This window comes from Muntiacus reevesi, chromosome 1 (genome assembly GCF_963930625.1).
Source record: "Muntiacus reevesi chromosome 1, mMunRee1.1, whole genome shotgun sequence".
NCBI classification, from domain to species: domain Eukaryota; kingdom Metazoa; phylum Chordata; class Mammalia; order Artiodactyla; family Cervidae; genus Muntiacus; species Muntiacus reevesi.
In genome coordinates, this window is record NC_089249.1 from 216934281 (window position 1) to 216953857 (window position 19577).

Sequence of the window (19577 nt, forward strand, 5' to 3'; positions counted from 1 at the left end):
GTTTCTAGCTTTGAATAACAAGTTCAAATGACCTAAGATGGGTACTGGTCTCCATCCTTCTCCATCCCCGTCCTTAAAACTAGGATTCAGGATTCTGGACTAGCTCTCAGTTAATTATATGAGTTTGTACCTTGCTTCCCTTCTCTGGTGCTCAGATTTTCCTGCCCCTAGGGCTGATCCAGATGAGGGCTCAGCCACTGTGCTGCTTGCTGGTCCATGCTGCGGAACGCTCTGCCTCTCAGGGGCTTGTGTCAATCACTCCATCCTACAGTTCCAAGTGTGTAGATCCTTGCTGGTTGAATGGGCTCTGCTACCACTGGAGAGGAGAAAGGGAGCCCCAGGACTGCTCCCTGAGTGTGGGAGAGGTGGCGCTGGTGTTTCCTTCCTCCTCCTGGGGGAGTTTCTGCCTTAAGAATAATTGGATGGAATTAAAGCTAAGTAAGTTCTTCAGTTACCATTAACACTGATTGATGTTATTTGATCTCTAGTTTCCCTGTTCCCTCGAATGTATGTCAAGAATAAACTCCATACTTGTGCCAAAAATCTCTCTCTCTCTCTCTCACACACACACACATTGGATATACATCTTTTAAAAAAAATGTATGTGGTGGAACTGGGTCTTAGTTGCAGCACGCAGGATTTTTATCTTTGTTGCAGCATATGGTATCTTTAGTCTTAGCTTGTGAACACTTAGTTGTGGCAAGTGGGATCTATTTCCCTGCCCAGGGATTGAAGTCTGCATTGGTAAGATCCCCTGGAGGAGGGCATGACAACTCACTCCAGTATTTTTGCCTGGAGAATCCCTTGGACAGAGGAGCCTGGCAGGCTACAGTCCATAGAGGTACACAGAGTTGAATATGACTGAAGTGACTTATTGCATATGCATGCATGGGAGCACGGAGTCTTAACCACTGGACTAGCAGGGAAGTCCTTGGATATACATAGTTGAACACTCATATTCTCCTACTGCTGGCTTCTTTACTTTCCCTGTATTATTTAATCCCTTATGAACGTTTTCCTTGTTACTGTTCAGATTCCCATCTCTGAGTGTTCTCCAAGCTATAGCCCTGGATTTAGGAAAACTGTTTGGAACATGAAGCCTATCTTCTGCTTTGACTATGTCAATGGTCAGTGGGGAAGAGTTCCAGCAAGACTGATAAAGGTCTGGAGAGAAACTGCTTTCTTTTTCTACACTGCTACAGAAACAGAATGTGCTAAGAGTTGTCTACTTCTTGATAGTCCAGTTCTTAATGTGAAGACTCTGACTTAAAAACTCAGAGGAAGCCAATGGAACATACCAGAGAGTGTGTCAGACTAAAGCACAGGGCCTGGTGACAGCATAACTTAGGAAATATGACATGTGTGTGAGATGTAGCGATAGCCCTTTCCTCATCTCTCAAGAAACTTCCTGCAACAGCGCTTTAGCAAAACTGAAAACTTAAATTTAACCATGGTAAAAGATTGAAAGATTTCCTTCTAGAATCAGCAACAAGGCAAAATGTCTATTCTCACATCAGAAGCTGTAACAGCTGCAATAAGGCTGAAAGAAGAAATGAAAAGCATGCAGATTGGAAAGGAAGAAATAAAACTAACCCTATTTGTAGATGACTTGATTGTATAGATGGAAAATCTCAAGGAATCTACCAAAAACTCCTAGAACTAACAAATGAGTTTAGCAATTTGCAAAATATAAGAGCAACACAAAGAAATCAAGCACATTGCTATGTATTAATAATAAAGAAACCAAAATTTAAAATGTAATACCATTTACAATCATGCCAAAGGTAATCTTACTCCGGTAAGATCTAAACAAACCATGTAGAGGATCTGTTCCGAAAGTTACAAAATCCTGATGATAGAAATCAAAGAAGACCCAAATAAATGTAGAGACATACTGTATTTGTGTACCAGAACACTCAGCATAGTAAAGATGGCAATTCTTTCCAAATTAGTATTCAGGTTTAACACAATTCCTATTAATATCTCCTGAAGAAGGAAATGGCAACCCACTCTAGTATTCTTGCCTGGGAAATACCATGGACAGAGGAGCCCAGCAGGCTGAAGTCCATGGGGTTGTAAAGAGTAGGACACGACTTATCAGCTAAACAAAAACAACAATCAAGATGATAGTAATAAAGGCCATGTGGTATTGGTAGAAAGATAGGCAAATAGCTCAATGGGACAGAACAGAGAACCCAGAAATAGACCAACAGAAGCCATTCTGACTTTTGACAAAGATACAAAGCAGTTCGATGGAAGAAAGATTATCAGTTTTTTTAAAAGACTTCATTTTTTAATGCAGTTTTAGGTTCACAGCAAAATTGAACCAAAAGTACAGAAAGTTCCTTGCCCAGAGCATGCACAGCCTCCCCACTGTCAACATCCTGCACAAAAGTAGTATGTTTGTTATAATCAACTAAAGTACATCGACACACCATTACCACCCACAGTCTATAGTTTACATTAGATGTCACTATTGGAATTATGCATTCTATGATTTTGAGCAAATGTATGATGACATGTATCCATCATCATAGTATCACACAGAATAGATTCAATGCTCTAAGAATTCTCTGTGCTCTGCCTATTTATCCCTCCTCCACCCCGCACCTCACTCCTAACAACCATTGATCTCTTTTCTTTTTCTTTTTTTAAATACTTTTTTATTTGGCTGTGCTGGTTCTTAGTTGCAGCACGTGGGATTTAGCTCCCTGACCAGGGTTTGAACCCAGACCCCCTGCGTTAGGGGCACAGAGTCTTAGCCCCTGGACCACCAGGAAGCCCACAACCACCGATCTCTTTATTGTCTTCAGTCTTCCCTTCTCCAGTGATAGTTTATGGTGAACGATGTCAGATTCGTGATCTCCGAAGAAGATTTAACTTTGGGACCAGCTCTTGATCACTCAAGAGCTTTTGTGTAACAAAGTTTTATTAAAGCCTGAAAGGGACAGAGAAAGCTTCTGACATAGACATCAGAAGGGGGATGAGAGTGCCCCCTTGCTAGTCGTAGCAAGGCCCTAGATGTTTTTATCAGACCCACTCTCACAACATACATTTTTTTTCCATTTATTTTTATTAGTTGGAGGCTAATTACAATAGTGTAGTGGTTTTTGTCATACATTTTAAGATAACAGGATTAGTCTAAAGGTTCTTGTTAAGGAGAAACATATCCTTGAACAAGATACATTGTTGTTACATAATCCTTACTAAGACTAAGGAATGTAGAAAAAAAGTTTGTCCTTTCCTCCTCCTTGAGAATTCCAGACCCCTATCTCGTCCTTGAGAGCCCCAGACCCTTCTCTCCTCCTCAGGAACACCAAACTTCTGATTAACCTTCCTAGGAATTGACTGTCTCACCAGAATGGCAAATGGTTAGCATCATTTCCCTAGTGGCTCAGACAGTAAAGCGTCTGCCTATAATGCGGGTGACCTGGGTCTGATCCCTGGGTTGGGAAGATCCCCTGGAGAAGGAAATGGCAACCCACTCCAGTACTCTTGCTTGGAAAATCCTATGGACAGAGGAGCCTAGGAGGCTGCAGTCTACAGGGTCGCAAAGAGTCGGACACGACTGAGCGACTTCACTTCACTTCTAGCATCGTACAGTATGTGGCCTTTTCAGTTTGCCTTCTTTCACTTAGAAATATACACTTTTGGTCCTTCATGGCTTTTCATGGCTTTTTAGCTCACATTCTCTTTTTGCTAACCAGTACTCTATTGGCTGCATGTACCACATTTTATCCATTTTTCTGCTGAAGGACATCTCGGTGACTTCCAGGTTTGGGCAATTATGAATAAAACCACCATAAATGTCAGTGTGTATGTTTTGTGTGGACTTACGTTTCAACTCCTTTGGGTAAATACCAAGGCACATCACTGCTGGATCACATGCTAAGAGTATTTTAGTTTTGTAAGACACTGCCAAACTGAATTCCAAAGTGGCTGTACCACTTTGCATTCCCATCAGCAATGACTGAGAGTTCCTACTGTACACCATCCTTATCTGCGTGTGGTGCTGTCACGTTCTAGATTTTGGCTGCTCTAAGAGGTGTATATAAAATCTCCCTTTAATTCAGTTGGTAAAGAATCCGCTTGCAATGCAGGAAACCTGGGTTTGATCCCTGGATTGGGAAGATTCCCCTGGTGAAGGGAAAGTGTCCAGTATTCTGGCCTGGAGAATACCATAGACTATATAGTAACCATGGGGGTCACAAAGAGTCGGACACGACTGAGTGACTTTCACTTTCAGAGGTGTATGGTGCTATTTCATTTATTTCACTGGTGTTTTAATTTGAAATTACCTAATGACTTCTGACAATGATTAGGTTTTCATGTGCTTATTTGCCATTTATATGTCTTCTTCGTCAAAATGTCTGTCCAGGTCTTTTGCCCATTTTTAATTTGGGTGGTTCATTTTCTTATTGTTGAATTTCAAGAGTTCTGTGTATATTTTGGGTAGCAGCCCTTTCCCAGATGTCTTTTGTAAAGATTTTCTCCCAATATATGGCTTGACTTTTGTTCTCTTCAAGATAGCCTTTTCACCAAGTGATGCTACGAAATTTGCCATCCTTAGACAAAAACTTATAAAAAAGAAAGAAAAGAAAAAAGTATTGACTTGTCTCATACCTTATACAAAAATTAACTTAAAATAGACCACATGTTTAAATGTAAAATGTAAAACCCATAGGGGGGAAAAATCAATAACCTGAAACTCATCAAAATTTTGAAGTTTGGCTTTGTAAAAAACCTTGTTAACAGAATGAAAAGATAAGCTACAAAGTGACAGAAAATATTTGCAAGCCATGTATTTGACAAAAGTCTACTATATAGAATATATGTAAAGAATTTCCATCACTCAAAAGTAAAAATTCAAATAGAAAATGGGCAAAGACATGAAGAGACATCTAATTAAAGAAGAAATAGAGATACAAATAATTGCATGGAAAGATGTTCAACATCAGCCATTAGGAAAATGCAAATTAAAACCACTGTGGAGTTGAAACAGCATTTCTCAGATGGGACTCAATGTAAGCTCCTTTCAATTCTTTTGCGTGTATACCTAGAAGTGGAGTTGCTGGATTATACAGTAATTTTATTTTAAATATTTTTTTATATTCCCATCATCAGTGCCCAAGGGTTCCAATTTCTCTACATTCTTGCCAACACTTATTTTTTATTTTGGGAGATGGAGGTACTTTCTCATTGTAGTTTTGATTTGCATTTCTCTAATAGCTAATTAGGACTTCCCTAGTGGCTCAGATGGTAAAAGCGTCTGCCTACAATGTGGGAGATGTGGGTTCGATCCCTGGGTTGGGAAGATTCCCCTGGAGAAGGAAATGTTGAGAATTTTTTCATATGCTTATGACTATTTGTATATATCTTTGTGGAGAAATGTCTATTCAAGTCCTTTACCTATTTTTGAATTGAGTTTGTTTTTTTTGTTTGTTGTTGGGTTTTAGGAGTTCTGTATATTCTAGATATTGATCCTTTATCTAATGTATGATTTGCAAATGTTTTCTCCCATTTTGTGGGTTGCCTTTTTACTTTGTTGATAGTGTCTTTTGATCCACATTAGAAAATTTTTCCATAAAGTCCAATTTGTCTATTTTGTCTTTTGTTTCTTGTGTCTTCGGTATTATATTCAAAAAATAACGGCCAAGTCCAGTGTCATGAAACTTTGGCCATGCTTTCTTCTAAGGGTTTTTATAGTTTTAGGCCTTATATTTAAGTCTTGAGTCCATTTTGAGTTCAATGGTGGTAACAATGAAACTTCATTCTTTTGCATGTAGATACTGAATTTTCCCACCATGTTTTGAAAAGACGGTCTTTTCCCTATTGAATTGTCTTGGCACCCTTGTTGAAAATAACTTGACTGTTTTTGTGAGGGCTTATTTCTGCACTCTCTAGTCTGTTCCATTAACCTATCTGTTTGTAATTTATGCCAGTACCACACTGTTTTGATTAATGTAGTAAGTTTTGAAATCAAGAACTTGATTCTTCATTTTCAATATTGTTTTGCCTATTTTGTGCCCTGATATTCTGTATGAATTTTAGGATAGGTGCAAAAAAAGTCACTGGGATTTTGATAGAGATTGTATTAAATCTGTAGTTTGCTTTGGGTAGTACTGACTTCATAAATTATTAATTTTTCCAATCCAAAGACACATAGGGTGTCTTTCTATTTATTTATGTCTTCTACAATTTCTTCTAGAAAATTTTTGTAGTTTTCATTGTACAAGTCTTTCAATTCTTCCAATAAGTTGATTCCTAAATTTTTTTGTACTATTGTAAATGGGATTAAAAATTAACTTTTTTTTCCAGCTTGCCTATGGGAATAGAAATGCAACTGATTTTTTGTCTTGACTTTGTATCCTGCTATTTTGCTGAATTTGTTTATTATGTCTAATGGGTTTGAGTGTGTGTGTGTATGTATGGAATCTTTAGGATTTCTACACAGACCATATTATCTGTGAACAAATATAATTTTACTTTTTCATTCTCAGTTTAGATAACTTCTATTTTTTCTTGTGTAATTGTTTATTCTAAGTCTTCTAGCTCTATGTGAAGTATAAGTGGCAAAAGTGGACATCTTTGTTTTTTTCCTAACCTTAGAAGAAAAAATTTCAGTCTGTCACCATGAGTATGATGCTCATTGTGGATTTTTCACATATGGCTTTTATTATATTGAGGTAGTTTCCTTCTATACCTAGTTTCTTGTTTGTTTTTATCATGAATGGGTATTAAATTTTGACAAATGCTTTTTCTTCATCAGTTGAGATAATAATGTGCTTTTCTTTTTTCTCTTAACATGGTGCATTACACTGATGAATTTTTGTATGTTTAACCATCTTTGCATTCCAGGGATAAATCTCACTTGATTATGGTGTAAAATCCTTTTAATATGCAGCTGAATTTGGTCTGCTAGTACTTTGTGGATTTTTGATTCAACTTTCATAAGGAATATTGGTCTGTTGTTTCTTTTCTTGTAGTGTTTTTGCCTGGCTTTAGTATCAGAGTATCCAACATTGCTGGATCATCGAAAAAGCAAGAGAGTTCCAGAAAAACATCTATTTCTGCTTTATTGACTATGCCAAAGCCTTTGACTCTGTGAATCACAATAAACTGTGGAAAATTCTGAAAGAGATGGGAATACCAGACCACCTGACCTCCTTCTTGAGAAACCTATATGCAGGTCAGGAAGCAACAGTTAGAACTGGACTTGGAACAACAGACTGGTTTCAAATAGGAAAAGGAGTATGTCAAGGCTGTATTGTCACCCTGCTTATTTAACTTATATGCAGAGTACATCATGAGAAACGCTGGGCTGGAAGAAGCACAAGCTGGAATCAACATTGCCGGGGGAAATATCAATAACCTCAGATATGCAGATGACACCACCCGTATGGCAGAAAGTGCAGAGGAACTAAAAAGCCTCTTGATGAAAGTGAAAGAGGAGAGTGAAAAAGTTGGCTTAAAGCTCAACACTCAGAAAACTAAGATCATGGCATCTGGTCCCATCACTTCATGGCAAATAGATGGGGAGACAGCGGAAACAGTGTCAGACTTTATTTTGGGGGGCTCCAAAATCACTGCAGATGGTGATAGCAGCCATGAAATTAAAAGATGCTTACTCCTTGGAAGGAAAGTTATGACCAACCTAGATAGCATATTAAAAAGCAGAGACATTACTTTGCCAACAAAGGTTCATCTGGTCATGGCTATGGTTTTTTCAGTGGTCATGTATGGATGTGAGAGTTGGACTGTGAAGAAAGCTGAGTGCTGAAAAATTGATGCTTTTGAACTGTGGTGTTGGAGAAGACTCTTGAGAGTCCCTTGGACTGCAAGGAGATCCAACCAGTCCATCCTGAAGGAGATCAGTCCTGGGTTTCATTGGAAGGACTGATGCTGAAGCTGAAACTCCAGTACTTCGGCCACCTCATGTGAAGAGTGGAAAAGACTCATTGGAAAAGACCCTGATGCTGGGAGGGGTTGGGGGCAGGAGAAGAAGGGAACGACAGAGGATGAGATGGCTGGATAGCGTCACCAACTTGATGGACATGAGTTTGAGTCAACTCCAGGAGTTTGTGATGTACAGGGAGGTCTGGTATGCTGCGATTCACAGGGTTGCAAAGAGTCGGACACGACTGAACGACTGAACTGAACTTAGTATCTGAGTAATGCTGATTTACCCTGAATGAAAGATTTAGAAATGAATTAGAAAACGTTCCCACTTTAACTTTTTGAAAAGTTTAGTGTTGGCTCTTCTTTAAACGTTTGGTAGAATTCACCAGTGAAGACAACAACTGATGGCTTTTTATTCCCGTTGGGAGATTTTTAGATTACTGATTCACTCTCCTTACTTATGTTTCTTTGTAGCTTAGTCTTGGTAGGTTTTGAGATTTTAGGAATTTGTCTGACTCAACTAGGTTATCCAATTTGTTGTCGTACAATTACTTAGAGTGCGTGTGTGCTAAGTCGCTTCTGTCATGTCTGACTTTTTGTGACCCTATGGACTGTAGCCCTCCAGGTTCCTCTGTCCGTGGGGATTCTCCAAGCAAGAAGACTCGAGTGGGTTGCCACGCTCTCCTCCAAGGGATCTTCCCAACCCGGGGACTGAACCCGCACCTTTTATGCGTCTTGCATTGGCAGGTGGGTTCTTTACCACTAATGTCACCTGGGAAGCTCTTTCTTATAGTAAGTACTGTCTTGTAATAATTTTGATTTCTCTAGAATTGTCCTTACTTTCATTTCTGATATTAGTCATCTGAGTATTGTTTGAATCCATCTATTTAAAGATTTGTCAATTTTCTGTTCCTTGTTTTATTTATCTCTGCTCTGATCTATAATTTTCTTCATTCTGCTAGTTTGGGGTTTAGTTTTTCTTCTTTTACTAGTTCTTTAAACTGTAAAGTGAGGTTGTTGATTTGAGGTCTTATTTATTCACAGAAGCATTTAGAGCTGTAACTGTGCCCCTTAGCACCGCTTTCTCTGTGTCCCATAAGTTCTGGTACATTGTGTTTTTGTTGTCAGTCATCTCTAAGTGTATTTTTAGAAATACCGTGTGATTTCTTCTTGATCCACTGGTTGCTTAAAAAGAAAAAAGTTTATAATTAAAATCATACAATCCCCTTTACTAGACAGTAAGTACCATACGGCCAGAGAACGTGTCTATTTTTGAGTCACCAACATATATCTAATACGAAAATTAGGACTTGGCACAAAATAGGTGCTCACATCACAGTGGTTAAATAAATGAATAGCTCTAATCACATAAAAATCTATCGTTTAATTTCCACACATTTGTGATTTTTTCCAATTTTCCTCCTGTTAATGATTTTTAACTTCATCCCACTGTTGTCAGAGAACATACATTGTATGCTGTCTAGTTTTTAAAATTTATTGTGACACTTTATCTCAATATATGCCTAATATTTTCTCTATTCTGAGAAATGTTCCATGTGCACTTGAGAAGAATATGTATTCTGTTATTGTTAGTAGAGTGTTGTGTATGTCTATTAAATCTGGTTGGCTCATTGGGTTGTTCAAGTCCTCTGTTTCCTTACTTGTCTTCTTTTTTTTTTTTTTTCCCTTCTATCCATTATTGAGAGTTGGCGGCTCCCCTGGTAGCTCAGTTGGTAAAGAATATGCCTGCAATGCAGGAGACCCGGGTTCAATCCCTGGGTAGGGAAAGTCCTCTGGAGAAGGAAATGGCAAACCACTCCAGTATTCTGGCCTGGAAAATCCCATGGACAGAGGAGCCTGGTGGGCTATAGTCCATGGGGTCACAAGGGTCAAACATGACTTAGTAACTAAACCACCCACTCGAGAGTTGGATATTAAAGACTCCAGCTATAATTGTAGAACTGTCTTGTTTTCCTTTCAATTCTGTCCATTTAAAAAAAAAAATTTATTTTTTGGCCAAGCAGAATGTGGAATCTGGTTCCCCAAACAGGGATTGAAACTGTGTCCCCTGCATTGGAAGTCTTAACCTAGACTGACAAAGTCACCAATTCTGTCAATTTTTGCTTCAGAATTTTTATGATTTATTATTAGGTATGTAAATATTCATAATCATTTTATCTTCTTGCTGTATTGAACCTTTTATTAATATATAATGTCCTTTGTTTCTTGTACGTTTTTAAACTTAAAATCTGTTTTGTTTGATACTAGTTTAGCCACTCTTGCTCTCTCCTGGTAACTATTTGCCTGGACTATACTTTTCAGTTCTTTCACTTTCAAGTCTGTTTCTGTCTTTGTAGCTAAAACGAGTCTCTTGGGAATTCCCTGGCAGTCCAGTGGTTCATCAGCTGGTAAAGAATCCGCCTGCAGTCCAGGAGACCCTGGTTTGATTCCTGGGTTGGGAAGTTCCCCTGGAGAAGGGATAGGCTACCCACTCCAGTATTCTTGGGCTTTCCTGGTGGCTCAGATGGTAAAGAATCTGCCTGCAATGTGGGAGACCTAGGTTTGATACCTGGGTTGGGAAGATTCCCTGGAGAAGGGAGAAGGGAAAGGCTATCCACTCCAGTATTCTGGCCTGGAGAGTCCCCATGGGCAGAGGTGCCTGACAGGCTACAGTCCATGGGGTTGCAATGAGTCAGACACAATTGAGCAACGAAGTACAGCACACCAGTGGTTAGGACGTGGCGCTTTCACTGCCATGGGTCAGGGTTCAATCCTGGTAGGGAAACTAAGATCCCACAAACCCTGTGGTGTGGCCCAAAATAATAATAATAAAATAAAATATTCTCTTGAGTTAGGCAGTGGCAGGGGGAGGCACAGGTGGGCCTCACCAGACCGGTTGAAGGAACGAAGAGCGAGCAAAATCCTATACCGCTGCCCCAGCCCAGCCTCCCTCAGTTTGGACCTGCCGGTGGTGGGGACCCTGATTCCTCAGCACACCTAACTCCAGCAGCCCCAGAGCCTGTCCTCAGTCCTTCCAAATCCCCAGTGCCAACCCAGACTCTTGGCGAAGACAGTTGGTAGAACTCAACAAAAATCCAGTGGAAGAAACTGGTCAACCACTTGTAAAAGAATGAAACTAGAACACTTTCTAACACCATACACAAAAATAAACTCAAAATGGATTAAAGATCTAAATGTAAGACCAGAAACTATAAAACTCCTAGAGGAGAACATAGGCAAAACCCTCTCCGACATAAATCACAGCAGGATCCTCTATGACCCACCTCCCAGAATATTGGAAATAAAAGCAAAAATAAACAAATGGAACCTAATGAAACTTAAAAGCTTTTACACAGCAAAGAAAAATATAAGCAAGGTGAAAAGACAGCCTCAGATTGGGAGAAAATAATAGCAAACGAAGCAACAGACAAAGGATTAATCTCAAAAATATACAAGCAACTCCTGCAGCTCAACTCCAGAAAAATAAATGACCCAATCAAAAAATGGGCCAAAGAACTAAACAGACATTTCTCCAAAGAAGACATACAGATGGCTAACAAACACATGAAAAGATGCTCAACGTCACTCATTATCAGAGAGATGCAAATCAAAACCACAATGAGGTACCATTACACGCCAGTCAGGATGGCTGCTATCCAAAAGTCTACAAGCAATAAATGCTGAAGAGGGTGTGGAGAAAAGGGAACCCTCTTACACTGTTGGTGGGAATGCAAACTAGTACAGCCGCTATGGAAAACAGTGTGGAGATTTCTTAAAAAACTGGAAATAGAACTGCCATATGACCCAGCAATACCACTTTTGGGCATACACACCGAGGAAACCAGATCTGAAAGAGACACGTGCACCCCAATGTTCATCGCAGCACTGTTTATAACAGCCAGGACATGGAAGCAACCTAGATGCCCATCAGCAGATGAATGGATAAGGAAGCTGTGGTACATATACACCATGGAATATTACCCAGCCATTAAAAAGAATTCATTTGAATCAGTTCTAATGAGATGGATGAAACTGGAGCCCATTATACAGAGTGAAGTAAACCAGAAAGATAAAGAACATTACAGCATACTAACACATATATATGGAATTTAGAAAGGTGGTAATGATAACCCTATATGCAAAACAGAAAAAGAAACACAGATGTACGGAACAGAGTTTTAGACTCTGTGAGAGAAGGTGAGGGTGGGATGTTTCGAGAGAACAGCATCGAAACATGTATATTATCTATGGTGAAACAGATCACCAGCCCAGGTTGGATGCATGAGACAAGTGCTCGGGCCTGGTGCACTGGGAAGACCCGGAGAGATCGGGTGGAGAGGGAGGTGGGAGGGGGGATCGGGATGGGGAATACGTGTAACTCTATGGCTGATTCATGTCAATGTATGACAAAAACCACTACAATGTTGTAAAGTAATTAGCCTCCAACTAATAAAAATAAATGGAAAAAAAAAAAAAAAAAGAGGGCAATAGGGTGAATGTCAAGCTGTTGACTTTGAACATGGAGGCAGGGGCCCTGAACCAAGGCATGCAGGCAACCTGTCTCAGACAGGAAAGACAAGGCAACAAGTTCTCCTCAGAGCCTCCAGTGGGAACCCAGTTCTGCCTATCCACTTTTGGATTTCTGAACTCCAGGGGTGTTAAAAAGTAAATCTGACACCCTACACCCATGGCTGATTCATGTCAATGTATGTATGGCAAAAACCACCATAATATTGTAAAGTAATTAGCCTCCAATTAAAATTAATTAATTAATTTAAAAAATCCAGTGGAAGGCTTTTCAGCAGGTTTGATAGATGACTATGATCTCTATCAATGGGCAATCCTTACTATTGTTCTTCCTAAAATAAAATTCATTATAGAAATCTGGTGCCCAAATGTTGATAAAAATGGTAAAACATGCATTGTTATTCTTCACAAGCCTGAAAAAGATAAATATGGCTATGAAAAACCTGAGGAACGCTGGCTGCCTATTCCCACTGTGGAAACAATCATGATTAGTGTCATTCCTATGCTGGTAGACCCTAATGGAGACTCATGTGCTAATATTGATGCTGTGAAAGAATGAAGACAGAAATGGTGAATTAAAATGAAATGTTGGGGGACTTTCCTGGTGGTCCAGTGGCTAACACTCCATACTTTCACTTCAGGAGGCCCGGGTTTGATCCCTGGTCAGGGAACTTGATCCCGCATGCCACAACTAAGGCCTGAAACAGTAAAATGAATTAATTAAAAAAAAGGAAAGTTGCGTGCTGTGTGAGGAAAAGCCAAGAGACTGCTTTTGAGTGACATTTATTCAACAGCTGTAACTTCCGTTTTTTCAGGGACTGCAGTTGAGAAGCATGGCACTGTTTTCCTTGCACTCTACTCACCTATTGCTGGACTTCTGTTGTAACAAGCTGGCAAAAAGGCTAAAACTGGGCTCCAAAAAAACATGCCAGTATCAATGTTGACAAGAGCCTAAAAAGTGCCAACTTACAGATAATTATGCATTTCGAATTCTAATGAACTGCTTTAACCTTCAGGAAGAATTGTAAAGACTTGTACATAGCACAATATGATCCAGATAGTACTATACATGTGTTTATGTACATCCACAAATATACCTTGCACCAGATAATGTTTTCTTGTAGTAGAATAAGAATCACATAAATTCCGAAAGATTTTAACAGGTTTTCTTTCCCTATTGTTTCTTACCACTTTTAAAAGATTCCTTAAAGCAAGTCAGATGAAAAGCAATTAGGACTAAAAGTTTCCATTTAATTTCCTTTTTTTAAAAAAAATGTATGGGAGTATTTATTTAATATTTCTTGAGACAAATCATCTACAGTAGTAACTTGAAAACAGTTCTAGCAGAATTGTGGAATGTCTGTTTATAAATGCATTGGACAAAGCAATAGTTACAAAAATCTCAGCCTTGGCAGGATGATGGATCAGGCAGAGAAATAATTATTTCCATGTCTATAATTAAAGCACATTTTTTAAAATGTTTCCATCTTCAGTTCAGTTCAGTCACTCAGTCGTGTCCGATTCTTTGCAACGCCATGGACTACAGCACACCAGGTCTCCCTGTCTGTCACCAAATCCCAGAGTTTACTCAAACTAATGTCCATCGAGTCAGTGATGCCATCCAACCATCTCATCCTCTGTCGTCCCCTTCTCCTCCCGCCTTCAATCTTTCCCAGCATCAGGGTCTCTTCCAGTGAGTCAGCTCTTCGCATCAGGTAGCCAAAGTATTGGAGTTTCAGCTTCAGCATCAGTCATTTCAATGAATATTCAGGACTGATTTCCTTTAGGATGGACTGGTTGGATCTCCTTGCAGTTCAAAGGACTCTCAAGAGTCTTTTCCAACACTACAGTTCAAAATCATCAATTCTTCAGTGCTCAGCTTTCTTTATAGTCCAACTCTCACATCCATACATGACTACTGGAAAAACCATAGCCTTGACTAGATGGACCTTTGTTGGCAAAGTAATGTCTCTGCTTTTTAATATGCTGTCTATGTTGGTCATTACTTTTCTTCCAAGGAGCAAGCGTCTTTTAATTTCGTGGCTACCGTCATCATCTGCAGTGATTTTGGAGTTCAAAATCACTTAAACATCTTAACATAATATGTTTCCATCTTAAACATAATAAAAGTTCAAACATGTGGTGCTCGCTTCGGCAGCACATATACTAAAATTGGAACGATACAGAGAAGATTAGCATGGCCCCTGCGCAAGGATGACACACAAATTCATGAAGCGTTCCATATTTTTTCAACTAATAAAAATAAATGAAAAAAAAAATTCAAACATGTGGACCAATCACTGCTATGAAGCATCATCGTCACAGTTTTACCCACAATGCCCAAGTCAGGCACTGAGAGAATATCTTCTCAAAGGAGCTGGAGTTACTTTCTCCCAATTACATGTTGATTTATGTAGATTTCTCAGGACCTGTTTCTGAACATTAATCAGTGATATTTCTTACATTTGGTGTATAGACTAGAGAGTCATTTGTAAAGTGTTACAATACTACCTACTCCAAATTACCTACTAGTAGGTGGGATGAAAGAAAAGTATTGCACAAATTAATGCAAAAAACCCTAACAATTCTATTTTGGTTTATAGTATCTCAATTTTAGGAGTATTATTATCAACTTCTTGATTACCTGTACAAATGGATGGAAAAATACCACAGGTCTATAAATTATAATGAGTAATCCAAAAACTTTTCAAGTGCATTCATCTGATTGTTTTCCAGAATATATATGTTTTGTTATATAATAAATATTTTCAAACAAAATCAGCATATATTAATTTCCTTTAAACCATCCAGGCTTCATTAAACTCTTTTCACTTACTTAACTTTTGTATCTTCTTTGTTTTGACACACTCTCCTTTGCTCTTATCTCTTCTGTATGTCAGGAAATTTTCAACTCATTTAGTTCAAATACTGAACTACTCAATAAGCAGTTACTTGATTTTTTTTTTTTTTTTGGCTGTGCCACCTGGCATGTAGGATTTTCGTTTCCCAGCCAGGATCAAACCCGCCCCCTGCAGTGGAAGCCCGGAATCCCAACCGCTGAACCACCAGGGAAGTCACAAGTACTTGATCTTTAATGATGACTTCAGAGGAGTGGTCCTCACCAGGTGCTTTATCCCTTTCATATTTATTTGCACCCATCTCTTGAGTTGGACGTAGTAATAACATTTTTCGTTGTTGAGAGCACTTTTCAGTCATTATCCCCACGAACCAAGAAGAGTTGGTTCTAAATTCAATTCAGATTTAAAATTATTAAAATTTACCCCAAACAATACAAAATTTGGTTTTATTTTTGCCCTTCAGTTACCCAATGTGAAGTATGGATGAATAAAGAATGCACAGCTATAGCTTTCTACTTAACTTCTATGTTTGCTATTTAAAATGCTGTTTACCCTCAAACCCTTCTCCTTCTTCATATTCCTTTGCCTCTATTCTATACTGCAGATTTTTTTCTCACCTATTGTAAAAGAAACTGTGATGTCTATTTTCATGCAATTTGATTTTGGAATTTTGTCACCTGATGTAGTGAGTTCTTCCAAAATAAATTTTTTTTCCAATAAAATTTTTAAAAAGTAAAATGAAATAAAATGAGCCTCTTGCAAATAGCATATATTTGGGTTGTTTTTTACCCATCCTGCCAATCTTTGGCTTGACTGGAGAGTTTAATCTACTTACATTTAATAAATTACATTTAAAATAATTACTTATTAGGCGGGACTTACCTCTGTCATTTTGCAATTTTTTTCTATTTCCCTTATAGCTTTTTGTTCCTCATTTCTTGTGTTTACTTCTTTTGCATAACTTTCTGTAGTGAAACATTAAAATTCCTTTCTCATTTCTTTTTGTGTACATTCTTTTTTTTTTTTTTTTGCCATACCTTGCCATACACAGGAATCTTAACTCCCCAATGAGGGACTGAGGCTGTGTCTCATGCAGTGGAAGCATGGCATCTTAACCACTGGACTGCCAGCAAAGTCCCTTGTGTATATTCTTTAGCTATTTTCTTTGTGGTTACCATGGAGATTATATTTAACATCCTAAAGTTATAACACTCTAATTTGAATTTATATCAGCTTACCTTCGATAACATATAAAAACTCTGCTCCTTTAACAGCTCTTTTCTCACCCCTTTCAGTTGTTTATTACAAAATTTTATCTTTATACATTGTAATGGTTATTCTTTACTATAAAAAGAAACTAACAGTTGGTGCATGTAATAAGCTGAATAAATCTCGGAAATTATGCTGAGTGAAAAAAGCCAATCTCAGAAAGTTACATACTGTATGATTCCATTTATATAACATTCTTGAAATGACAAAGTTATAGAAATGGAAAACAGGTTAGTGGTTGTCTGAGGTAAGAGGGAGTTAGGGGTAGGGTGAGAGGGTAGGGAAGTGGGTGTGGCTATAAAAGGACAACATGAAATATTCTTGTGGTGATGGAACTACTGTGTCTGGACTGTATCAATGTCAATATCCTAGTTGTGATATTGTGTTGTACTTGGGCAAGATGATACCATTGGGGGAAACTGAGTAATGGGCACTCTGGATCTCTGAGTTGCTTCTCACAATTTCATGTTAATCTATAATTATCTCAATATAAAAACTTTAATTAAAAAATATTTATTTATTTATTTTTGTTTGCACTATATCTTCATTGATGTGACTTTTTCTAGTTGCAGTGAGCTTGGGCTACTCTTTGGTTGCCCTGTTGGAGCTTCTCTTCGCAGTGGCTTCTCCTCTTCGGGAGCACAGGCTCTAGGTGCTGGGGCTTATGTAGTTACCCCACATGGGCTCCAGTAGTTGTGACATCCTACTCACTAGTTGCGGCATGCAGAGGCTTAGTTGTTCCCTGGCAAGTGGAATCTTCCCAGACCGGGGAACCAACTTACATCTCCTGCATTGGCAGGCAGATTCCCAGCCACTGTACCACCAGGGATGTCCCTCAGTTCAGTAGCTCAGTCGTGTCCAACTCTTTGCGATCCCATGGACTGTAGCATGCTAGGCTTCCCTGTCCATCACCAACTCCCGAATCTTACTTAACTCATGTCCATCGAGTCGGTGATGCCATCCAACCATCTCATCCGCTGTCATCCCCTTCTCCTCCCGCCTTCAATCTTTCCCAGCATCAGGGTCTTTTCCAATGAGTCAGTTCCTCACATTAGGCGGTCAAAGTGTTGGAGTTTCAGCTTCAGCATCAGTCCTTCCAATGAATATTCAGGACTCAGTTCCTTTAGGATGGACTGGTTGGATCTCCTCGCAGTCCAAGGGACTCTCAAGAGCCTTCTCCAATACCACAGTTCAAAAGCATCAATTCTTCAGTGCTCAACTTCCTTTATAGTCCAACTCTCACATTCATACATGACTACGGAAAAACCATAGCTTTGACTAGACAGACCTTTGTTGGCAAATTAATGTCTCTGCTTTTTAATATTCTGTCTAGGTTTGTCATAGCTTTTCTTCCAAGGAGCAAGCATCTTTTAATTTCATGGCTGCAGTCACCATCTGCAGTGATTTTGGAGCCCAAGAAAATAAAGTTTGTCACTGTTTCCACTGTTTCCCCATCTATTTGCCAAGAGGTGATGGGACAAGATGCCATGATCTTAGTTTTCTGAATGTTGAGTTTCAAGTCAAATTTTTCACTCTCCTCTTTCACTTTCATGAAGAGGCTCTTTAGTTCTTCTTTACTTTCTGCCATAAGGGTGGTGTCATCTGCATATCTGAGGTTATTGATATTTCTCCCAGCAGTCTTGATTCCAGCTTGTGCTTCATCTGGCCTGGCATTTCGCATGGTGTACCCTCCATATAAGTTAAATAAGTGGGGTAACAATATACAGCCTTGACATACTCCTTTCTCGATTTGGAATCAGTCTGTTGTTTCATGTCCAGTTGTAACTGTTGTTTCTTGACCTGCATACAGATTTCTCAGGAGGCAGGTCAGGCGGTCTGGTATTCTCATCTCTTTAAGAACTTTCCACAGTTTGTTGTGATCCATAGAGTCAAAGACGTTGTCATAGTCAATAAAGCAGAATAGATGTTTTTCTGGAACTCTCTTCCTTTTTCGATGATCTAATGGATGTTGGCAATTTGATCTCTGGTTCCTCTGCCTTTTCTAAATCCAGCTTGAACATCTGGAAGTTCACAGATCACATACTTTTGAAGCCTGGCTAGGAGAATTTTGAGCATTACTTTGCTAGCATGTGAGATGAGTGCAATTGTGTGGTAGTTTGAACATTCTTTGGGATTGCCTTTCTTTGGAATTGGAATGAAAACTGACCTTTTCCAGTTCTTTGGCCATTGCTGAGTTTTCCAAATTTGCTGGCATATTGAGTGCAGCACTTTCACAGCATCATCTTTCAGGATTTGAAATAACTCAACTGGAATTCCATCACCTACACTAGCTTTGTTCATAGTTATGCTTCTTGTTCATAGTTAAGAAGTCAAGGCCCACTTAACTTCACAATCCAGGGTGTCTGGCACTAGGTGAGTGATCGCAGCATCGTCATTATCTGGGTCGTGAAGATCTTTTTTGTCTAGTTCTTCTGTGTATTCTTGCCTCCTCTTCTGCATCTGTTCTGCTCTGTTAGGTCCATACCATTTCTGTCCTTTATTGAGCCCATCTTTGCATGAAATGTTCCCTTGGTATCTCTAATTTTCTTAAAGAGATCTCTAGTCTTTCTCATTCTATTGTTTTCCTCTATGTCTTTGCATTGATCAGTGAGGAAGGCTTTCTTATCTCTCCTTGCTATTCTTTGGAACTCTGCACTCAAATGGGTATATCTTTCCTTTTCTCCTTTGCCTTTAGCTTCTCTTATTTTCTCAGCTATTAGTAAGGCCTCCTCAGACAACCATTTTGCCTTTTTGTATTTCTTTTTCTTGGGGATGCTATTGATCACTTCCTCTTGTACAATATCACAAACCTCCATCCATAGTTCTTCAGGGACTCTGTCTATCAGATCTAATCCCTTGAATCTATTTGTCACTTCCACTGTATAATCATAAGGGATTTGATTTAGGTCATACCTGAATGGTCTAGTGGTTTCCCCTACTTTCTTCAATTTAAGTCTGAATTTGGCAATAAGGAGTTCATGATCTGAGCCACAGTCAGCTCCCGGTCTTGTTTTTGCTGACTGT

The 19577-nt window shown here is 39.0% G+C and overlaps 1 non-coding gene and 1 pseudogene across 1 annotated transcript; both read left to right on the forward strand.

The window, feature by feature from the left end:
* Nucleotides 1-1775: 1775 nt before the first annotated feature.
* On the forward strand, nucleotides 1776-13206 carry LOC136157282 (ubiquitin-conjugating enzyme E2 G1-like; annotated as a pseudogene).
* A 1362-nt stretch (nucleotides 13207-14568) lies between these two features.
* On the forward strand, nucleotides 14569-14675 carry LOC136156607 (U6 spliceosomal RNA). Its single transcript, XR_010661101.1, has one exon. It is a non-coding gene; the product is annotated as a U6 spliceosomal RNA (small nuclear RNA).
* Nucleotides 14676-19577: the final 4902 nt, after the last annotated feature.